General features: G+C 45.7%; 1 long non-coding RNA gene and 1 pseudogene across 4 annotated transcripts; one reads left to right on the top strand and one right to left on the bottom strand.

Annotated features, from left to right (window-relative positions):
- The first annotated feature begins 3,746 nt into the window (after positions 1–3,746).
- LOC137207903 (ferritin light chain pseudogene) lies at positions 3,747–4,496 on the top strand (annotated as a pseudogene).
- Positions 4,497–5,690: 1,194 nt separating this feature from the next.
- Positions 5,691–23,345, bottom strand: LOC137223897 (uncharacterized). 4 transcript variants are annotated; one of them, XR_010943120.1, is made up of 5 exons: positions 13,826–23,345; positions 13,595–13,708; positions 9,886–10,052; positions 9,199–9,309; positions 5,691–6,805 (listed from the first exon to the last, which is right to left on the bottom strand). It is a non-coding gene; the product is annotated as an uncharacterized lncRNA (long non-coding RNA). The 4 variants fall into 4 exon arrangements; XR_010943119.1 differs by having other exon boundaries at positions 9,199–10,052; positions 13,826–13,909; positions 15,771–23,345; XR_010943121.1 differs by having other exon boundaries at positions 9,199–10,052; positions 13,595–13,729.
- Positions 23,346–24,479: the final 1,134 nt, after the last annotated feature.

The following is a 24,479-nucleotide window of genomic DNA, read 5'->3' as shown; positions in this document are numbered from 1 at the left end:
AAGGGGCACATGGGGGAGCAGAGGTCAGCCAAGACCAGCTGCACTTGCCCGTTCATCAGCCCATTCCAGGGAAGCCCTGGCAGGAGGGGCTGGGAGGGGGCCCCCTCACTTCCTGATTTTACAGTTATTCTACCAGCAACTGAAATTGGGGTCACCAACCACAGCTGCGAACCAAGGCCTCCCCATCCTGCTCCCAGCAGCCCCATTAAAGGCTGTTCAGGGCAGAAGGCAGCCCCATTTCCCCACCTTGCAGGTGTGCAGAGAAGTTTCCAAACCAAAGCAACCTTACTACTCAGCCACAGTTACTCATCAAACAAGGCAAACCAGCTGCCTGGTTAAAACATTCAACTCCTGACCCTCCCTCAGTGAACTTCTGTTCAGGACCAAGTGTAGGGACCCCAACTCAGTGCGCCTTGTGGATCTAGCTCTGACTCGTGGGAGTTCTGGGGATGTAGGAGGTCCAGACCCTGGGAGTTCCCAGGCCCCACAGCTTTGGGTGTTAGGGTCACAGCAGCGCAGGTGACAAGGGCCACGTGGGGTGGGGCCTCCAGCAGTTGGTCAGCATGGGCTGGTGCTGGGAGGGGCTGCAGGTGCCCCAGCTCCTCCCCCAGCCCCATGTCAGGTGACCAAAGGACCCCAGGGCTTCTTTGGGTGACACTGTCGGATGGTGGGTGTGTGGTCCACCTACTCTTCTGGAACTGAAGACTCTTTTACTCTCTACTGTCCCTGATATTTCTCCAGACCGACCCCTGCCCCATCAAAGTCCCCTTCAAGAGAGTCTTTGCCTTTTCTCTGTCTTCCTCCTCCTCTCCAAACCCCTCCCTCTCTCTTTTTGGTAGCATCCCCTCCCCTCCCCTTTCCTGTTACCAGAGAACTTTAGGCCACCCTTTCTCCCGTCATGGTGGCCACTGGCCTGACTACAAGTCTCTGAAGCTGTGGAGACCCTACATGTTCACATCACAGAGGTCTGGCCCCTCCCTGTAGGAGGGGGAAGAGGAAACATTTTCCCTCCTTCTACTGAGTCATCCCCTCAACCCCTGCCACCCCCTTACCACAGACGTTAAATGCGGGGGGGCGCTTCTTACTGCAGCAGTGGAAAAACAAAATGTCAACTTAGAAAAATACAAAGGCTCAAACAAATTAGAACTAATAAGGCTCAGTATGTTTGCCAGACACAAGATCTCCCTGCACAAATCAACAGCATCTCTCCCCCTACTACAGGAGCCGCTAGGAAATATTACTAAAAAGATACCGTTTACAACAGCAACAGGAAGGAATTCCCCAGGGGTCCAGTGGTCAGGACTCTGTGCTTCCATCCCTGGTCGGGGCATTAAGATCCCACAAGCTGCCCGGCCAAAGAACAACAACGGCAACAGGAATTACAAAATATCTGGGGGTTAACCGAGAACATCCAAAACTGCTATACAAAAAATTTTAATTCTAATAAAGGAAACAGAAAATGACCTGAGTAAATAGAGCACATTCCATGCTTTTGGACTGGATGCCCGAATGTAGGATGACTTGTCTTGGATGACTCTATAAAGACCTAACTGAATTCATGGTTAACCTACAAATTCAGGGCACTCCCACTCAAAACTCCAGTTGGATTTCTTTTTGAGGAATAATAAATAAAGAAAGAAATAATAATGTTTCTAAAAGAAGAGTAGAGAAGGGAGACTTGCTCAATCAAACACGCTGTAGACGCATAGCAGTACAGCATGGTACTGGCTCAGCGACACACAGACCAGTGGGGCAGAGTAGAAAACACGGCAACACATCCGTGGACCGTATGTGTATACATACGTATCGAAATGCCACATAAAAGCACACCTTCTCAATGGAGTTAGCCCCAAGTTAAGGTTTTGTTGGGATCTTCTGCTCCCCTGCTACCATGGTAACAAGTAGGCCTGAGGAACAGCCTTGATAACAGTACCTTGAGGTCCCTGCATGACTCAAAATGAACTACATGAAACTGGCTCTGGGGTGAGGACAGCCCTTAACGTCCTACAGGCTTAACGTTCTAGAGCTGCCCTCCAAAGTCAGCAGCAGCGACAAGATGCGAGGCGTAAGAAGCGGCGGAGGCATGCAGAGCTGAGGCAGGGCAGCACACGAAGCCACAGGGTGTCAGCTCTCCCTACGTGAAAAGCATTGTTCCGCTAACGAGAAGGTGAGCTCCACCTGCCAGAGGAGCCGGAGGCCAAGCCGAAAAGGAGATGGATTGAGTCTGAGCCAAAAGACAGATTCCACAAAGCAGCCCCATCCTGAGGGTCCAGCAACTTTTACTCCAGCTAATCCATTCAGCTCTCCTGTATCCCTAAAAGCACCAACAACTTTAAGAAAACTATGGCATCAAAAGAAAATCTCATATCTTGTGTTTCCATTCTTTTTACTTGTCACTCATTTAGTATTTCTGGGAAATAACACCCTTTCCCTCTGTTTTAGGCAGGATTAATCTAGGTTGTACCGTGGCAGCAAACGAGCCCCAAATCACAGAGGCTTATATCTTGATAATTGTTGAAGTGAAAGCAATGGGTAGAGCAGGTTCAACATCCTATTGTCTCTGCTTTCATATGTTTGAAATTTTCCATAATAAACATTTTTTATTTAATCTCCATGGCTTAAAACAACAAAAATTTGTTTCTTGCTCCTACTACACACCCATCATGGATCAGTCAGCTCTCTACTCCCACTTTGTCCTCGCTGAGAGGCACAGACTAGCGAGCTTCTGCTATCCAGGGTATTGCTGGTTACATGGCAGAGGAAAAGAACCGTGGGAGGAAAAGAACCATGGGGGAGTCATCTCATGGTGCTTAAGGCTTTTGCCCGGGAAGTGTAATATATCACGCTATCGACATTTCATTGATAAGGCAAGTCACACGGCCACACTTAACTTCAGTGGCTTAGGAAAATATGGCCCACCTATACACTCAGTAGAAGGAGACCTGGAAATACTTGGTGAACAGCACTAACGATTACCACAGCCCTGAAGACGTGAATCTAGGAATTAAAGGCCAAAAGGCACTCTGCTACACCATAGTTTTTACCAATGGATTTCAACACCACTCTGCCAACCCTCGCCGCCCAAATGCTCGGCCTTCTCACTTGTGATAAACCACTCAAAATTATACCAAGACTGGGAGTTCCACAATGTCAGGGACAGTTTATCTGTCTTTACCTCTCCAACACAGAGCACCTGTTTTGTCTTTACCAGGTGCTATAAATTCAGATTTGCTGAACTGAAGAGACACTGGAGACAAGCAGTGTGAACAACCCGGCATTCCCTTACGGGACCTATTTCTCACCTTTGTTCTTACTTTTAATAAATTCTGTCTTAGGACATTCCCAGGCGGAGCAGGGAGGGGCTGCTGCTTTTCTAGGCCACTGGGTTATTGAGGTGATCCTAGGTGGCCAGTCTTTGTCGGCCAAGAGCCCTGAGCTTGAACGCACCAATGTCAATCCCCAGACCTCTTCAACCTCGGGATCACCCCACCCAAAAGCCCACATCTTATGGGTGAGGAAACGGAACCTCCGAGAAAGTAATGATTTCTATTTGCTGTAAGCGTCTATGGCCTGCAGTGTGCTCGGTGGTCCCACAGATCTGTCTCTTGCTTCAACAGTGTTTGGGTGGAACACACCCATAGATGCCCCTTCTCCCAGCCCCTGGCCACCCTCCAACTTCTTTTCCAGTGGCAACCTTTGGAACCAACCAATTAGACATCCTCTGCCCACCTCCCCGGACCAGCCAACACCATTTTTTGAGCTTAGCTCCTTATTGCCGATCAACCATGAGCCCTGGGATTCATCAGAATTATTCCGCCAAGGTGGAGGCCGCCGTCAACCACCTGTTCAACACATATCTGTGGGCTTCCCACACCTACCTCTCCCTGGGCGTCTGTTTCGACAGCAATGATGTGGCTCTGGAGGGTCTGGGCCACTTCTTCCTCGAGTTGGCAGAGGACAAGCGCAGGGGCACTGAGCATCTGTTGAAGATGCCAAACCAGCTCAGAGGCTGTGCCCTCTTCCAGGATATGCAGAAGCTGTTCCAAAGATGAGTGGGGTAAAACCCAGACGTCATGGAAGCCACCATGGTCATGGAGAAGAACCTGAACCCGGTCCTTTTGGATCTGCATGCCCTGGGTTCTGCCACGCAGACTCCCAGCTCTGACTTCCTGGAGAGCTGCAACCTAGATGAGCCGGTGAAACTCATCAGGAAGATGGGCGGCCACCTGACTGACCTCCGCCCCAGTTGGGGGCTGGGCGAGGAGCTCTTCAAAAGGCTCACCCTTAAGCACAACGAACTTGGAGCTTCCGGAGCCCAGCAGCCTTTGAGGAGCCCCTCTGCATCACCCTGGTGTCAGGGCTTCTGCCTGAGCCTCTCTCTGCAGCCACTGGGCAGCTTTTTAACCCAAGCCCTGGACCAAATGGAAACAATTAGAAAAAAAAGTCTACAACCTAAGTCCCTTCGCTTTAGCATTCTTCAAAATGCCTGTGGCTGAACTGACTTCGCAAGCCCAGTCTGGTGTTCTCTGTCTGCCATATTGTATCCAGCCATGCTGTAAATTGCCATGTGTTCAGCAAATGTAAAATTAACAGAAAGACAGAGAGTTGTTTGTATAGTGCAGGCAATTCTGCCTGCCATTCCACTCAATGAAGGGCTATGAATCTGCTGTTCCCGGTGGGTCTTGGTTCCCGCCTCCTTCTCATTGTGTAAGAACTAGTCAGGCTTTGTGTAGCTCTAGCACAGCCCTTAGACGCAGGCCAATCCTTTACCTGGGGCTCCACTGAAGAGACAATATTCTGTCCCAACACTGGAGGGGAAGCTGGTCTTGTTGCACTTAGTGAGAAATAGTGTCATGGTCTCTACCACGGCAACTTCTGACTGGATTTCCAAGGGTCATTTGGATCATCCTCCCAGTCTTTAGAACCTGAGCCTGGGTGTGATGTGCTCTGCTGTGATCATTGCCAGCACAGGGTATGGGCTGCCCGGAAAGAACCCATTCGGAGCAGCACATGTGTTCAATTACCCCTTGGTGAGCTCTCGCTGGAGCATCTTATGGGTAAGGGAGTGTGGAGAGAATGAAAACTTGAACAAACCTATACATCACTGGGCTATAAAAATCATTAAAATATTGACAGATTTAAAGGCTTAATGACCCAGCAAAGATGGGAAATACGCTTAAATGCAGATCTCAGTCATTAAAAATACATTTTGCATGCCACATTTACCTCCCATGAAAATGGGGGGAAAATAATTTCGGGTGAGATTGCCACCGCTCCCCGAGAGGGTGGGTTAGAAAAGTGAGTGACAGTTCTCATTGAGTGCCCAATGAGGTGAAAGCTCTCAGGAGCTCAGGTGGTCTTTCTGCGGAGGCTGGTGGCTCTGTCACCATCAAAGCTGCAGCCAATTCACCACCCCAGAGACTCCTGAAGTGTGCAAGATGCAGGCAGCACTTTCCCAAGAGACATCAGCTCACAGGGAAAGATGCCAGAAAGGGTTTGGCTTGGCAGAAGCATCAGGATGTAAGGCAGCTGGAGAAATGTATATGGCAAGACATACTTAGCAACTGGAGCAACTTACCAGAGACACCAAATTAGTCTCCTTCCAAAGCATGTTTCTTTTTTCTTACCAGAACTTAGTTTCCATGTTAGTTTGCTAGGGCTACTGTAACAAAGTACCAGAGACTGGTGGCTTAAACAACAGAAATTTATTTTCTCACTATAATGGAGGCTAGAAGTCCAAGGTCAAGGTGCGGGCAGGGTTGGTTTCCTCTGAGGCCTCTCTCCTTGCCTTGCAGACAACCGCCTTCTCCCTGTGTCTTCACATCATCTTCCTCTGCCTGTCAGTGGCCAGATCTCTTTTTATAAGGACACTAGTTGTGTTGGACTAGGGCCCATCCTAAAGACCTCATTTTAACTTAATTACCTCTTTAAAGACCCGGTTTCCAAACTGGTTGGTCACATTCTAAGGAACTGGGGGTTAGGACTTCAACATATAAATTTAGGGGGACACAGGTCAAACCATAACAGTTGCTAAATGATTATAATACCTCCAAAAGGAGGCTTGGGGAACGGTTGTTTTGTTTTACAAAGAAAAGTACAAGTTCATAGCATATGGAGTGGCTTCTGCCTTTTTAAGTTATTTGATTCAGTGAAACTCCAACTCACAAGGACTCCCATCGGCAGGGACGTGAGGAGGAAATGGCCGGGCTGTTAGCCACGAACCAGTTTAGTGATCTTCAGCTAATAACACACCCCTCCCAAACCTCAGTTTCCTCTTCTGTGAAACAAAGGAGTTAAGTGGGGAGCTGGATGTGATGACTGGCACGCAACCCACTTCTTCGAGCGGTCCTGTGCAGTAGAGACAAGAAAGCGGAAAACTGCCCTTCTCAGATTCCTTTCCAGCTAGAGTTCTGGTTATGAATCACGTTCCCCCCAGTAAGATGCTGTGGTATGAGACTGGCGGACAAAAATGAAGGGAGACCGCCTTCCTGTTGCTGTTTCTACCGGCCTGGCCAATCAATCGAATGGAAAGGAGGTGTGGAGGCTGGAGTTAGCATTCCAGCATCCCATGCCCAGGCTGAGGGCACCAGAACAGTCGTGGGGATGGGGCCGCAGCAGGGGAGTACCCTAGGAGTCTCTCCCGAAGACATGCTGGCAAAATATGAAAAACGTGCACAGGTGTGTTCACTGCTGCACTCTTGTAACAGCAAAGGACTAGTTACAACCCTAGTGGCCATGAATAGGAAACTGGTTGAATAAACTACTACTAAATATATCCACACACAAGATGGAACGTTCTGCAGCTCTGTAAAGGAAGAAAAAATATTTCCAAACACTGCTATGGAGTCATCTTCAGGATGTACAGTTGAACGAAAAAAGCAAAGTGGACAAAAAGGTATACTGTTTAGAAAGTGGGATGGGGTGGGTAGCTATGTATATTTAAAAGAGATCCTGGAAAAATAAAAAAACAAAAAAGAAGGAGTCCTAAAGACCTCCTTTAATGCTAAAAATAGTGTGACTAAGATGTCAGGTCCTGACCTCTGGTAGCAAAAGTAGAAACGAAAGTAGAGCGGCCTGGCCTGTTTCTCCCACCCAGTTCAGGTGAGAGGTGAGAAGGAAGCCTGCGGGAGGGAAACGAGCATTGGCTGAGAGTCTGTCATTTATAGCACCTGGGCCAGGCACTGCAAATATATTTTCTCCTTTAATCGTTTACAGTTTCACTTTGAGGTCGGTATTTTTATTACCCCTATTTTACAGATAAGGAAAGGAGAGCCAAGAGACGTTAAGCAACTTGACCAAATTCATGAAGCAAGTAAAGTGCCAGAAATAGGGCTTTACACCCAGGCCTTCAGGATCCCAGCTATAGATCCCAGCTAAGATCTCTTGCTGGGTCCTGGATGGAGTTCTTAGGCTGTGGCCACAGGGAGGTAATGCTTCCCTAGGACCCCGGTTTCTGTCTCCTTCCTTCATGCCCTCCCAGAGACAGGCACCAGGCCTGGCTGCAAGGGAGGGTCCCGGGGAGGGAGGGAGTGCCTCTAAGACACTGGCTTTCAATTTGATTGCATATGAAAATCACCTGAGGTGCTTTCAAAATTACTGCTGCTCGGGTCCTACTCTCAGAGATTCTGATTTAATATGTATGGGTTGCAGCCTAGGCATGGGGTTTTTAGAAGCTCCCCAGGTAATCCTAATGTGCAGCAAAGTTTGAAAACCAGGGCTCTGAGCTCTTGCTGTTTTCACGTGTAGTAAGGTGCAGAATCATTAGCATCACCTGGGCGTGTGTTAGAACTGAGAGCTCTCTGGTCCCACACCGGACCTACTGAATCAGAAACTTGTGGGGAGGGGGCAGTGAAGGGAAGCGGGGAGTGAAGGGAAGGGGGCCAGTGATCTGTATTTTCACAAGCCTTCCACTCAATTCTCTGTGCCCTAAAGCTGGAGAATCACCGCTCTTAGCAGCAAGCTAGAGACAGATCCTCAGGCGCCATGGTTTGCTTTGTCAACTGTCACACAATCGCTATGTTATTACCAAGTAAGATAAATTTGATGGTCCCAGGCAATGAGACTGTCCGGGTTTTTCCCCCAAGACCAAAACTTCAAGGCATGTGAGAATGCTTTTAAATGAGATTTGGAATCAACTGGAACTCAGTGTAGCTTCTGAGCAGGGGAACAGCATTATCGAAATATGATGATGCTACTCAGCTACTGTGAACCAAAAGCTGCCAAAGGGAGTGTCAGCAGCTGAGGGAGAACATGGCCCTCAGGGACAGACAGACCAGGCTGGACGGCCGAGGTCACCCAGCACGTGGCAACCTCACCGGCCAAGGCCTCTCCACTTGAATGCTGTATTAATTTCTTAGGGCTGCTGTAACAAATTAATAAACTTCATGACTTAAAACAACAGACATCTATTCTTTCACTGCTCTGGAGGACAGGAGTCTGAAATCAAGGTATCGGCAGGGTTGGTTCCTCCTGGAAGGCTTAAGAGAGAATCTGTTCCATGCTTCTCTCCTGGCTTCTCATCACTGCGGGCAGCCCTTGGGTTCCTTGGTTTGTAGACAAATTGCTCCAATCTCTGCCTCTGTCTTCACATGACCTTCCCCTCTGGGTCTCAAATTTTCCCTCTCCTTTCTCTTATAAGGACCATTACTGGATTTAGGGGCCATCCTAAGTCCAGGATGATCTTATCTCAAAATCCTTCACCTAGTCACATCTGCAAAGATTGTTTCCAAATAAGGTCACACTCACAGGTGTGTGTGTGGGGTGGCTAGGTTAGGATTTGAATGTGTCTTTGGGGGGCTGCAATTCAACCCACTACAAATGGGAAACAAATTCCGCTTTCTCACAGCAGCCTTCCCTAAGGCTGATTCTGAGCAGAGAGATTACCTGAGGAACCTCTGTTTCCCTCAGGGCAAACGTGGTGGGCCTGGAGTTCAGCACTACTGACTGTCTGCACAGAGTTCTCCATCAGACAGTTGCTTTCCTGCGAGCTCACCAAGGCCTTGTCGCAGAGCCGAGATCTCTCTGTGCTACTGTATAAAGGAGAAACTGAGGCTCAGGGACTTGCTGAGCTCCCAGAGCTAGGAAGGGGTGGTCCCCCAACTCTAACTACGCTGCCCCTTCTGTTGGCATCAGCTGCTGTCAGGAGTCGTGACTTAGCCCGATTGTCTTCAGCAAAGTGGGGGGCTGGGGATTTCTTACCTGAGACCAGTGGTGTAATCAAGATCCAGCCTTGGGACTTCCCTGGCGGTCCAGCAGTTAAGACTCTGCCCTTCCACTGTAGGGGGCGCAGGTTCGGTCCCTGTCCAGGAACTAAGATCCCACGTGCCCCGCGGTATGGCCAAAAAGTTAAAAAAAAAAAAAAAAAGATTCAGCCTCGTGCCAGACAGCTTATCACCAGAAGCTCCTGGCAGATGGTCTGGTCACTTCTTTCTCTCTCTCAGTTTCCCATGACCTCCTTCAATGCCAGTTCTACAAACACAGAGAGCCTTGTGCCTGTCAGGCCCTTGGCCTCTGGGAGGAACTCAGTAAATGTGAATAGAATGATTTTTCTGTTTGTCTTTGGCTCTAGCTCAGCAGGAAACCTGTTTGATATACATAGTCGAATAAAATACACTTATTTCCATGAACTTAACCATCCAGGGGACCCACAGACACACTCTGATGTACAGTGAAGCAGAAGCAGTGGGTTCTGACACCAGTCTCCCTGCTCTTGTCAACTCAAAAATGGATGAAAATCTCTAACCAAGCAGCCAGGAGACTGGCGTGGGTGCTGTTAACTTCAGGTCTAATTTTCCATGGGTTCCACGTGGTCTGGTCAGGGATGTGTCAGCTTCATCCTTAGGGCCTTCATTCCTGAGCCCAGCAGTCCCAGGTTTGCTTGCTCACCTTAGCCACGGCTGCTGCAGCCTCTTCTAGGAATTCAGAGTCACGTGTGGCCTGAACGACCCCGGCCTCTCCCAGCTCAGGACTCCTGCCTTCCTGTCCTCCGTTGCCAGCTCTCAGCCCTTGGGTTTCCAGCCATCAGCATGACTATCCCACCATCACGTTGAACTCTGCAATTAAAAAATCAATCTATCTTCCCCTTCTGAATAGTTCCCCTTTCTAACTTTTTCCATCTGCTTAATGACACCAACTGGAAAGCAGACGTCACTGCTCGGCCCTCTCCTCCCCTCTCTCCACTATGGTCAATCTCCTACCACAAGACAAGAGGTGGGTAGACAAGGAAGGGAACAAACATTTTTGAGCACTCACCACGATGAGATAGACCAGGGGCTGGATGCTAACTCATGGTTCTTCTCAATAATCCAGTGAGGTGGGGACGGTGTTACTGTTCTAATTTCACAGGTGAAAAACTGAGGTTCAGAACGATTTGGGGCCACGCAGCTGTGAGGTAGAGATCAGACCCAGCCCGTGCTCTTTGCACTCTGCAGTGATGCTCAGCCTGATTTACGCTTTCTTTGGTGACGCCCTAACTGCTGCTTCTCTCCTGCTTTTGCCAGCGCTGCCTAGTCCAGGCCTTTACCATCTCCTTCCTGAATAGCAGAAACAGCTTCCCAGCTATTCTCTGCAACTACTCTTTTCTGCAACAATCTGCCTGTGTCCAACGCTTTCTATTTCTTTCATGTCTCCCACAGTGCTTGGCCCAGGAGTGGATGTGGGGTAGACACTCAGCATATCTTGTAATAGAATGCTCTGGGCCTGGTGCAACAGGAAACTTATTTTCTAGCATCTAAATATGAGTTTTGATTAGGTTAGGCACCACCTGCTGGTACCCTGAGAGGTGCAGACTAGGTTAGTAATGCAGGTGACTTGTTACCATTCTTAGTAATGAAGGATGAGGATGGAACTTACACGGAACAGTATGGAGATTCCTTAAAAAACTGAAAATGGAGTTGCCGTATGATCCAGCAATCCCACTCCTGGGCATATATCCAGAGAAAAACTCTAATTTGAAAAGATACATGTACCCCAATGTTCACAGCAGCACTATTTACACTAGCCAAGACATGGAAGCAACCTAAATATCCATCAACAGATGAACGTATAAAGAAGGTGTGATATATAAATATACAATGGAATATTACTCAGCCGTAAAAAGGAATGAAATAATGCCATTTGCAGCAACATGGATGGACCTAGAGAGTATCATACTAAGTGAAGTAAGTCAGACAGAGAAAGACAAACATATGATATCATTTATATGTGGAATCTAAAAAAAATGATACAAATGAACTTATTTATGAAATAGAAATAGACTCACAGACATAGAACACAAACATGGTTATCAAAGGGAAAGGGGGGAGATAATTAGAAGTTTGTGATTAACATATAAACAATACTATATATAAAATAGATAAACAATAAGGATCTACTATATAGCACAGGAAACTGTATTCAATATCTTGTAATAACCTATAATGGAAAAGGATCTGGAAAAGAATATATGTGTGTGTGTGTGTGTGTGTGTGTGTATGTGTGTGTGTATATATATATATATACACTGAATCACTTTGCTGTACACCTGAAACTAACAAACATTGTAAATTAACTATACTTCAATTTAAAAAATGGTTAAAAAAAAAGATGTACATTTCAGAGAGGAATGGATTTTATAGAGATGAGTTCTATGTGCTTATCTGATGTAATCAGGAACGTGTACAAGCTTGCATCATATATATTCCCTTTACCAACCTGGGTGTAGACAGAAGAGTATGGTGTTAGGAGGTCCCAGTGAAATATGGTAAATATCCTGCACTAGTGACCACTTGCCAGTTACCAGACACGAAAACCACACCTGATCCTTCTTCTTTGCATGAGAGTGTCACTGCCGGGGTCCACCCTGCTGACCACTAAGCAATTAAAAATATTTTGATAAATGAGCCCATTCCATTTCCTATTACTATTCACCATCATCTGACTTACCTGTCATACCACACAGCAAAGCTGTATTTTATATGAAAGTCTAGTCAAGTAACAAGGGTGCTAGACCCAGCCTTTCAAATTCCTTCTCACTGAGAGCAAGTTGGTACAAACTTTTTGTAGGATAATTTGGAAATAGTGATTAAAATTTAATTACAAATATCTTTTGACCTAACAGTTCCACTCCTAGGATTCCCCCCCAACCCCAGCCCCATGGATAATAATGACAACAAAACCAAGCCAAAACAAAAATACACCCGTGTGTATAAACATTTCTTTCAGCATTATTTGTAAGAGCATAGGATTAGACACAATTACAATGTTCTTTAATAGATGATGGTTAAATAAATTCTGATACATCCAAAAATGAAATTTTATGAAGTCATGAGAAAGAATGAGGTAAATTTTTACATGATAATATTGAATAAGGAATGTGCTACAAGACACGTTAAGTGTAAAAGGCGCAGAGGAGTGGGTATAGAGCGTATAGCAGGTGTAGTATGTAGTATGCCTCCTTGTACGTAAAAAGGATACCAAAGCATTCACTTATTCAGATTAAATTACTGGTAAGTGCCTCTTTCTCCATGCATTTACTTCTATTGAGTTTATTATAGATTTCTGGAGACTTATCATGTAACTTACCTTGTTCTAAGAAGCCCTAGTGCCATCATCTCTGAATCAAAATGACGAGAAAGGAGATTAAGATCTAGGTGTCTCCTTATACCCCCAGGGAAAAAATGGAATAGATTGGGTCTCATCGCATCTCTTCATTAGCCTCCTCACTGAAATATCCTGCTCCTTTTAAGCTGGTGTTGGTGGGTTCTTGGGGGTGGGTTCATGTAAAGTGTCCTTTTGAAAAATCTATACTACTGAGCCTGGTGCTGGTCTCTTAAGCCATTTGTGGAAATGAAAAGCAGAGCTGGGTTCTGATTTTCATCCAGCAGTGTAAAGTAAGGGGTGAATACTGGAGATTATATATAAAAAAAATCCCCACCTATGTTTCCAGGGAATTTCCAGACCAACAGTATGGTGGAGGCAGCTGGACTAGAGCATTAGGGACCACAGGATTCAGCTCCATACACTTAACCTTGGAATAGTAATGTGATGAAAACTATATGCTCATAAGGAATGTCAAAATAGTTCCTGGTGTCTTGGGTTTGGTACTTTAACTCTCTCAAGGCAGTAGAATATAGTGGGTAAGAGCAAGGCTCTGCAGCCAGATTCCAAGGTTTGGAACTGGTGATGCCATTTATTAGCTATTTGACCTTGAATAAGTTACTCTCTGGTCTTAGTTTTCTAATCTATAAAATGGGCATAATTCTAGCACCTATTGCCTAAGGTTTTCATGATGATTAAAAAAGTAAACACAGGCAAAATACATACCAAGTACTTAACCAATGTTACTACATCCTTAAAAGCTAATCTATTTCAGAAAAAAATCATATTTCTGCACAGTAAGCATTAAAAGCTTCAAACTCCTCGCTGCCCGGTCCCCTATCCAAGCTCCCCGAGGCCATGAACTAAAATAACAGACTTGATCTTTGTCTCCTAAATTCAACAGAGCAGTTATTCCTAAGCAGTGTTGTCTACTGCAATGCAAATTAATGTAAATTATTCACTTTATCTCAAAATCATTTTAGAATCCCACAGTCATTAATTTCAAACCCAGACTTGCCTTTGTACACAATTATTAGTTCTTCTCTCAGGAGTCGGGACTGTAGCACTTTCATTCATTTACAAAATGTTTCGGTGCCCGCCTTGGTGGTGGTGGTGATAGCAGTGGTGGTGTCTGAAAGAGTCCAACAGAGCACTTGAGTCGATGTGTTAGAAATTCCCATTTGCTGCTGCAGAAAAGAGATACCATCTCAATGGAGTTTCTAGGCTGAGTGTGTGGAAGTTTCCCTACCTTGGTGGCAGGACTGGGGGATCCAGAAAAGGAGGTGGGATCCTGAGCAAGCCCTCACCTGTCTGGACCTGAGTTTCATCATCTCTAAAACAAAGAGATTGAATTAAATAGTGTAGTGGTTCTTTCCAGTCCAAAGACCCTACGTAGATATGAACTCTGCCTTAGGAATCTGGGCTCTTTTTTTTTAAACTATACTAAAATACTCCCCTCTGACCCCCAAATTGCCACCACACACCTAAATACACAAACACGGTGAAATAATAATGAAAGCTCCCATGTATTGAGTGCTAAGTGCCAAGTGCTTTACATACATCATTACACGACAGCTCACAATAAACTTCTGAGGTAGCTATTAAGTTTTCAGAAACCCAGAGAGGCCACGGTGAAGGCCAAAGTGGGAGCCTAGATTCTTCTCTGTAAAAGAGGAACCTGAGCTGGATGACTGAGGCCCCTTCCAGCTCTAGACCATTCTATATGTCTAGATTCATTGCATTCTCAAGCCTTCCAAGTTAGCCACACTTGAGGTGGTAGTCCTAGGACTGGGCAATTCCTGTGGGGCTCTTCCTGAGGTACAAAGTGTGAAACGGCACCATCACCCTTGGATTTCTACTTTTCGAGTCTGTTTTGTGTAGGCCGTGCTGGTTTTACGAAGCAGCACAAAAGGAGATCTCCTAGGGCCCTTGAGAGCCTCTACGGCGGACAGAGATGCTGTACATTTGATTCCAAACCGCCTCCCTTCCTCTCAAAAACTCAGCCCCCTCCAGTTTCACTCAGGAGAGAGATTCCGCTGACTTCTCCTCCTGTGGGTTTTCAGCTTGTGTCAGGCCGCTGGGCAAGGCTGAACCAGAGCTCAGAGTGATGTGACCTCACTTTCGGTGTCTGGTTTCAAAGCACATAATTTAAGTCTCTGATTCTACTGCAGCTGTACGTTTTCTGAGCCTTTATCTTCCATCCCTGCCTTAAGCATTTCGGTCTACCCAGCTAAGCTCCCTCTCTCTCCCTCACATACATATTCTCATTCATTCTTGATCTCTTTGAAAATATTTCATAGTGGAAAATAAACACATCAAAATTAAGATGGTTCCCTGTGACAAGAAAGCATACACAGAAGTGAAACCAGAGTTCTTAAAACCTCAGTCGTTAAGAAATGTCTTTGGAACCATCCTCCTCTTTACAGGGCTGAGAGCTACAATAAATAGAACTCATCAGAGACTCAGACATACTCAGAATGAGAAACGCACACATTATTATGAGCAGCTGCATTCGTCTGAGTTCTTGGAGGGGTGTGGGGGAAGACTGCATTCATTCACTGCTCTGGAAAAGCTTGATGCCATCAGCACCCAAAGGAGCAAGTTCCCAGCGCTGAGTGTGGTACCCACCAGACAGGAGCATCCACAACAGCGGGTCTAGCCTCTCCAGGGAGCTGGGGGCACTGGGCCTCCTTACCCCACAGCTGGGGCAGCAAGGGGCCGGACACAACCTGTCAGAGGTGGGCGCGGCCCTGTGGGAGGACTTCCTGAGCAGCTCCCCACCCTGCCCGTTTCCCCCTCCTCCCCCCACTCCCCCCCCAAATCCTCCAAAGAAAAGAGTTAAGAGCCCAAAGTCTGTGGCCTGCCCTGGGGGTTGGAGAGGGGCAGGGCCCAACCAGGCACCTGCGGTCCCTTCGTCAGCCCCTCAGGGACTAAAATCCTGCCATCTGCGAAAGGAAGGCACTACTTTATTTCCAGTTGGGCCATTCCCTGGGTGGGGCTTTCCTTTTGGATGGTTTTTTAGCAAAGAGAAATACAGAACACCCAGCTAAATTTGAATTTCAGATAACAAATATGTTTTTGCATACATATGTCCCCAGTACTGCAAGGGGCATGCTTATACTAAAACATTTTTTTGTTATTTATCTGAAATTCAAATAGAACTGGGTGCCCTGTATTTTATCTGGCAACCATACCCCTTTACAGTCTTCACAGGGAGTGTTTTTTCTTGCTATGTGCTCTCAAGCAGGTATTTGTTCAGTTCTGAGTCTCCTGGGATTCCTGATGAAAAAGCAGAAACTTCAGGCCACATCTACTGAATAAAATTTCCAGGGGTAAGACCCAGAAATATACATTTTATCGAGTTGTTATCTAGGTGATTCTGATGCACATTTGTACTAGTTTATCGCTTCCACACAAATCTCCCTAAAACACAGAGGCTGAAAACAACCAACATTGATTATCTCACAGTTCATATGGGTCAGGAATTTGGGATTGATTTAGCTTTGTGATTCTGGCTTAAGCGTCTCTCGTGATGCTGAAATCAAGGTGTTGGTTCAGGCTGCAAACATCTCTAGACTGCACTGGTGCTGGAGAATCTGCTGCCAAGCTCAGGTCCTTTCTGGCTATTAGCTGGAAACCTCAGTTCTTCACCACATGGGCTGCTGGCTTTTCCCAGAGCTAGGGGTGAGAGAGAGAGAGACAGACAGACAGACACACACACACACACACACACAGACTCCGCAAGACAAATCCAAATCCACAGTAAACTCAAGGGAAGAGAATTACACAAGATCATCCACACCAAGATGCAGGAATCACTGGGGACCGTCTTAGAGGCTGTCTACCAACATATTCAAGTTTGAGAATTACTATTACAAATTAGTCCTCAACAAACTGTAACCAAAACCACATTTTAAAAATGGGAGCCAATGTCTTTCTTTACTTACTTTTTCCCTGTTTCCATCCCTCCTCCCCATACACCCCTTGGGATCTGAGACAACAAGGAAGAAAAAATGAGGGAGAAAAAGTGGTCAAAATGACGATCTTCGGAGAACAGCAAAATGTTAAATTTTAAAATGCTTGCAAATATTGAGTAGGAGGAAATGATATGCCAATCCCATGCATATATAGCTGTGTCCTCCTAAAACATCTTAGCACTCATTGTGACTCTTGAAGAATCTCCTATGAGGACTTCTGGAGACATAATATGTAAGGTGACCAGTTGTCCCAATTTGCCCAGGACTGTCCCATGTCCTGGAAAATGCTTCAGTCTCAGGCAAATTGAGATGGTTGTTCATCTTCTTAACGTGGTGCCAACAAGAAAGCACATCAATCACTCTGCCCGTGTCTACAGACTGAGTGGATCCACCTTGTGATGAAGTGGAGAGTGTAGGCTTTGAGCTAGAAGCCCACTAATGTGTGCCCTCAGCTGTGGCCTTAAGCTATCTCACCTAGAAGACAGGCCCCATAAATCTGCTTTAGTGACGCTTAAGTATAACGATGCCCATGGAAGTGCCTTGTAAACCGAAAGGTGCTGCATAGATGCTCTTTACTGCTCTTTTGAAGAGAAGACCTTGATCCTAGCATGAAAGGTGGGACGAGAAACGTCACCCCTTTACACTCTTGCAACTAAATGTGACATTTTCTCTTTCAATTAGATGGATGTACTGACCTCCAGAAAAGGTGAACACAGCCCACCAAAGCCACAGGACACACCTTTAATCTTCATTTTAATTTGCTGTTTAATCCCCAGAATGATTTACACAGTTCCCTCCAGAAAATGCTACACTACCAAAAAGGACAGTTGTCTCTATTGTATCCTCAATGACAAGTTTCCCAGAAAATCTGTGTGAAGTCTTGATAGAAAAGACATGATTCATTTTTCACAGCTCCAAGGGTGTGATTCCCTTCTCTTGGGATAAAACCTGTCACCAGTGGCGCTCCTTCCCTCACCCTCCTCCACTTCCATTCCTCCAGACTTGGGAGACTTTTTTTGCTGGTGAGAAAGGCAGTAGCCTGTAAATTGTGTTGAAGTGTTCATTCCTTCCCTTTTTTTCTTCTGCCTTTACCAGTTCTGGGCAGGCCTGCACATTTATATGATGCCAAGTCTCAAAATCAAAATAGGCAATGCCAGTTTGAACTGACTCTAGTTTTCTTTGAGGTGGGCCAGTTAGAAAGAATGGCCATGATTTGTGTTTTGTCCACTGTTCTCCTCCACCCACCCCTGTACCCTGGCTGTGCATCCCAGGCACCCAACAAAGAAGCTGGACTGATTATGATGCAGAAGAAAGCCCATCTAGTCTGGTCTCTTTCCTGCCACTTTGCAGCCATATAACCTAGAACCTCTGTGAGTCTCAAGGGGAAGAATGATATCTGGCCTTCCTGCAGCATGGGGTAGTTTGCAACGATCAAATGAGATTAATGTAAATGAAAGATGTTTGAAAATCTTAAGAGTGCCATATAAACATAAGGTGTTTAGTTTTTATTAGAGTCCTTCTCTCAACATGCTTCAGGTATCTGGCCAGCTGAGTATTCCTACAGTATTATAATTTGCATTAATAGATGAGAATTTCTACTTACTGACCTTAGCAAGCTTACCTAATTTTAACACTGCCACAAAGCTGTTGCCTTACGGTTTCTGTTTTATAGATTTAACGCTTAAGAGGCTGATTTTTTTTTTTTTTTTTTTGGCCACGTTGGGTCTTCATTGCTGCACGTGGGCTTTCTCTAGTTGAGGTGAGTGGGGGCTACTCTTTGTTACGGCGTGCGGGCTTCTCATTGCGGTGGCTTCTCTTGCTGCGGAGCATGGACTCCAGGCACGCAGGCTTCGGCAGTTGCAGTGTGTGGGCTCAGTAGTTGTGGTGCATGGGCTCTACAGTGTGCAAGCTTCAGTAGTTGTAGCGCGCAGGCTCAGTAGTTGTGGCATATGGGCTTAGTTGCTCCATGGCATGTGGGATCGAACCTGTGCCCCTGCAATGGCAGGTGGATTCTTAACCACTGCACAACTAGGGAAGTCCCAAGAGCCTGATTTTTGCCCTGATTTTTGCACTTCAGACCAGTCTCCAAGGTGTGTCCTTTCCTTGATATTCAAGATGGTGATACTTCAGTTTATGAAGTATTTAGCTTTTCATTTTATACCATCTCTACATATAGACTATTTTAAAAATCTATTTTTGAAGTCATCAGTTCTACTGCAATAAAATTATTTTTTTTAAATGAGCAATGCTTAAGCAAACCTTAATCAAGTACCATAATTAAATAAGGGATTATAAACACATTTTCCCCCTGGTTCATTAAGTTGCAATGCAAGCTTATAGTTAATATATTATTAAAACATTTACAGCCATATCAAAAGAAATGACAAAAGAAAAAAAAATGTTCACCTACATTTGAGATTAACATTTAAATTGGTGGACTTTCAGAAAAAAAGATTCCCCTCCCTAATATGGGTGGGCTTCACCAATCAGCTGAAGGCCTAAAGAGAACAAAAGATTTGGGGGGGCTCCCAACTGAGTCCCTCAACTTCTCTCAGCCTTGATTTCCTCATCTGAAAAACTGAAAGCACTTTGTAAACTATATAATACTATATAATGTCTGGTGTTATATTTATCATATTTCCTAAACTCACAGTAGTAGCTAACAATTGAGAACATCATATGTGCCAGGCTCTGTGTCAAGCACATATATGATTTCATTTACTCCATCCAACAACCCATGTGGTGGATAGCAGTATTGATCCCATTTTACAAATGAAGAAACTGAGGCATGAAGAAGTTAAGCCACTTGCCTTAGGTCACACAGGTGGGACGCAGCAGAGCTGGGACTTGTACCTAGATCTAACAGAATTTAGGGAATGTTCTCCCTAATGATTAGCTCTGTGACCAGGGGGAGTTATTTACCTGCTTTAAGTTCTGACATTCTTGTATGTACCATGGGATACCTGTCCATCTCCTCATCCTGGTGTGAGAATTCAGGGAATCACATTTGGGGAGGCATCCAGCACAGTGTCTGGCATGCGCTCACAGTGCAACAAGAATTTCCACTCTAGACTCCCAGGTCCCGCACTGTCAGCCCCTGTGCACAGAGGACAGTTGGATCATACAGGCAGGGAAGCAGCCAGATTTGCTGGAAATCAATGACCAATCTGCCACATTTATCAAATTCTAGTTTTAAAAATGTTCTTCCGGGCTTCCCTGGTGGCGCAGTGGTTGAGAATCTGCCTGCCAATGCAGGGGACACGGGTTCGAGCCCTGGTCTGGGAAGGTCCCACATGCCGCGGAGCAACTAGCCCTGTGAGCCACAATTACTGAGCCTGCACATCTGGAGCCTGTGCTCCGCAACAGAAGAGGCCGCGATAGTGAGAGGCCCGCGCACCGCGATGAAGAGTGGACCCCGCTCGCCGCAACTAGAGAAAGCCCTCGCACAGAAACGAAGACCCAACACAGCCATAAATAAATAAATAAATAAATAAATTAAAAAAAAGTGTTCTTCCTGAAAAGAGTCAGTGAATTTGAACAAATTCTTTGCTTTTTCTGTTAAGACTTTTAATATGTTACATGAATATCTTCTTCTTGAATATATTTATGAGAAATCTAATTCATGCTATAACTCAAAGCTTTTTGGCAAATCAAACATTCCTTAAAATACTAATGAAATACATCTCATATTTAAAAATATAAGATTATTATGTTAGTTTGCTAGGGCTGCCATAACAAAGTAGCAGAGACGGGGTGGCTAAAACAATAGAAATTTATTTTCTCACAGTAATGGAGGCTAGAAGTCTAAGACCAAGGTGCCAGCAGGGTTGGTTTCTTCCTGAGGTCTCTCTCCTTGGCTTGCAGACAGCCGCTTTCTCCCTGTGTCTTCACATCATCTTCCCTCTTTGCCTGTGTCCTAATCTCTTCTTCTTATAAGGACACCAGTCATATTTGGTTAGGGTCCACCCTAATGGCTTCATTTCAACATAATTACCTCTTTAAAGGCTCTATCTCCAAATACAGTCACATTCTGAGGTTCTAGGTGTTAGGACTTCAACATATGAATTTTGGAGGTACACAATTCAGCCCAAAACAAATATATATTTATTAACTATATTCACATTAAAAACAAATTCCTATTTATTGGACATCTTCAGAATCACTGACTATGCATAAAGAATATATTTATCTTCACAGACTATATTTGAGAAAAATATATGCATGAATATATTCATACAGAGAGACTCTTTGAAACAAGCTTTCAGTACACTGGTTTATTTTGGTACATTTGACAAGCTGGCCATATGGTGAAATGATATTTTATTCAGTAGTCTCTCTGAGAATTAACAATTGGGCATATTGATCCAGAGCTGATATAAAGCCTGTATGAACCACAACCTACTGGGACCTCCCCACCCCCGAGAGTATCACACTGTTACCTGAAAGAGAAAAGCACCCAAAGCCATGATCACCTCCTGAAACAAGGGCAGCAGGTGGTTGACAGGAGGCCAGGAAGGGGTGTTCTGCGGGAGGAAGGAGTGGGGGGACCTCCAAACCCGGGGAAGGTCAGTTCAGCAGAGTGCTCCCCTGGGAGCCTCCAGATCCTGGTACATGGGATGGGCTGGGGGAGCGAGAGAAGGGTGACCCTACAGTTAACTCCTGTTTCTCAACTTTTCATTTCTTTCTCCCCTTTCCCCAGATCTCCCCCAATCAGGCCACAAGGGCAGTTCTGTGCCACAGATGCCACTTCCAAGTCACCCCAGTAATGGATCCTTTCGCAGCTTAAGCTCCTTAATGTGGAGGCCCAAATCCCCTCTTTCATTTAGTTAACAGTAAAAACCCAGGACATTAGTGGTGAACCTCTTTCCCCCCACACCCATGTCCAAATTTAGCTACATCTTCCCTCCTCCCTCCTTCCCTTCTCTTCCTTCCTTCCTTCCATTAGTCTTTTTGAAGAGTTGACCCTCTTCTTTCCAGAATCAGTTTACCTGCCTGTGGGCTCCTCCACTTGCCCCCCGCCCCCTCAAGCCCCCCTTTATCTTCAGCCACAATCTCTCCTCTCTCGTCCTTTTGTACAAGCCTTCTTTCAACCCTGACTCTCCCCTCATTCCCACCAAACTCTATGAAGTAAGCTACTGCTTTCACTTTCTCCACTGTCACTTTTATTCATATCTCATTTTTGTATTCCCTCCAGGACCTACCACAAGCATCACAGGCGCTCAAGAAAAGATAGTTGGGTTAATGGAATATTCTTCGAGTGAAATGTGCAAGGACCATGAAGGGTGTAAAGAAGACTCTGTTCTTGTCTTCAAGGAGGGGGCCAAGGAGTTAGTGAGACAAGGTAGAAACATGAAAAAAATGTCACCAGAGCCACACTGGAAACAAACAGAAGAGAATCTTTAAAATGGAGGCATCGGGAGAAGAGCACCCTTGTGTGTTCACTGAGGGCTTCCGTGAGTGCGAATCAATGAACTCACAGTGAGCAGCAATGTCCAAAGGGACCCCCGACCACCCTGCCACAGCTGGGGGTCACAGAGAATGAAGGCACATTGTCAGGACTGGGGACACTCTTGTGGAGAAGGAGTGTCCCTGGCGGGAGGAAGGCAGTAGAGAATGCATGGGATGCCGGCATAGGCCAGCATCAGGCTTTGGGGCTCTGAGGACCCAAATGGCAGGCTTCCCAAGGCTGGGCAGCTTTAAATCAGGCCCGGAGCCCCACAAGCCAAGCAGTGTCTACAGCCTGCCTGGGCAGACCTGCTGCCCTAGATGCTTTCAAGAACAATGAAATACGGCAGTGTTGAGTTGAGGAGTCCTTCCATTTGATACGCTGGAGGAGTCGAGGGAAACACATCTGCAAAACCAGGCCAATCATCTATGCTCCCATAGTGAGAGTAACAATAACAACAAGAAGTATTTTTAAAATGCTCGGCATGCTCTGGGCCCTGTCCTAGAGTGCTCACTCCTTTTAGGAACCTCCTCCTTTCCATGACAGCAAGCAACTCACAACCCACAGGTGTCTCCAGCACCTGCCACAAGCCTGGCCCATTGAACACAAATGAGGAGAGATGGTGACTTTGTATGTCTGTTGTGATGAGAGAGTGAGGGGGACAATTGATAAGATATGGCCCAAGATCAACTAGGGTGTGAAAAGAAGAAAGACTGAGAGACCAAGGGGGATTGATCCACAGTCTGTCTCCCCTCCCTTCTGTGGACCTTTGGCTAAGACCCCTGCTCATTAGAGATGAAGTAGATCCCCTCTGTTTATTTTAGAATGGCACACACTTGGCTGAGAAGGGGGAAAACGGATCAAGCTCAAGCCTTTTGTCAGACGTAAGCACCGAACACAGTAACTCGTATCTCCATCCAGCTTTCAGGTCGACGCTGGGCTCTCACATCCATTTTCCTGTGTGAGCATCCTAAGGACTCTGTGAGTGGGCAAAACAAATGTCACCACCACCATCCTCATCCCCATCTGACAGATGAAGAAACAAACTCAGACCCAGGGACCTGCCCGAGGACTCACAGCTAGTCAACAGCAGAGGTTGGAGTTCAGCCTTCACCCTCAGAGTTCTATTGAGCCCAGGACATCTCCACCAAACACTGCCGAGGCACATCTTTAATCAGGAGAGGGACAGGGTGACCTGAGGGGGTCTGCGTGGCCGCTGTCCTAATACTTGGCCACCACAGTCAATACTTGGCATTGATTGTTTGGAAAGGTGATAGCAAAACGCCCTGGGAACTCACAGCTGAGTCCAGAGAGTCGTGGGAACTCTCCTGTGCTCGGAGAAGTGTTTCTGGTATCCCACCCCTCTAGGTGGTCACAGAGCACAGAGCTGATCTCCCTGTGCTATGCAGCTGCTTCCCACTAGCTATCTATTTTACATTTGGTAATGTGTATATGTCCTTGCCGCTCTCTCACTTCGTCCCAGCTTACCTTTCCGCCTCCCCGTGTCCTCAAGTCCATTCTCTACATCTGCGTCTTTATTCCTGTCCTGCCCCCAGGTTCTTCGGGACCATTTTTTTTTTAGATTCCATATATATGTGTTAGCACACTGTATTTGTTTTTCTCTTTCAGGCTTTTATCAATTAATTACAAACCTACTTACAGCCTCCACCCTTCGACACACACACACACACACACACACACACACACACACACACACACACACACACCATCATGCTCTCTGCTCACATTTCACAGGCTTGGGCAGAGATCTTTATCTAAAGCAAAGCTCTGAATTGCTAAGTGGCAATATTAGCTATTAGCTTGGGTCTTATGTTAGCCCTGATCACATTAAGCATGATCACACAAGGTAGAACTTACATCAAATTTGACAGTCCCAAGCCCACCCATATGCAATGCCAACATTAATCTGGTTTCCTACTGGTTGGTAATTTAATTCTGCTACAACTGCAGCCAATCATCTGTCAATCATCAAAGCTGCCTTTAAAATTAACCCAGGTCTCTATTGTGGGAATAATAAGTGAATGGTTGTCTTATGTCTTTCATAAATTAGCCCTTATGAGAGTCAGGGATCATTCTGGAAACTTAAATTCATGTCTTTAGATTTTTTTTTTCCTCGACTTGGTTTTAGGATGCTGTATAGTCACAACATAAGGACCTCAGATATCCCATACAAGAAGTCACAGTTAATTCTAAAAACTACCCTACCAATTTATTTGGAATAACATGATGTGAGTATAAACTGTATTGACAGTTTCAAATCTGGTGATATTTAAAAAAAAAATTAGGTTCACTTCCATCTTTCCAAATACCTTGACTGCTCATGACAATTACACCTAAAGTTCAGTAAAATGTTTATTGCATGTAACATCTGCACCCCAAGGGTCTGCCTCCATTCCAGAGCCCTGCACTAGCATATAGTGGGAAGGGGAGGTTTTCTTTTATATCACTCTCTGTGGCCC

Source organism: Pseudorca crassidens, chromosome 1 (genome assembly GCF_039906515.1).
Source record: "Pseudorca crassidens isolate mPseCra1 chromosome 1, mPseCra1.hap1, whole genome shotgun sequence".
Taxonomy (NCBI): Eukaryota; Metazoa; Chordata; class Mammalia; order Artiodactyla; family Delphinidae; genus Pseudorca; species Pseudorca crassidens.
The sequence above is the reverse complement of the archived record's forward strand: the minus strand, read 5'-3'. Positions and strand labels throughout refer to the sequence as shown.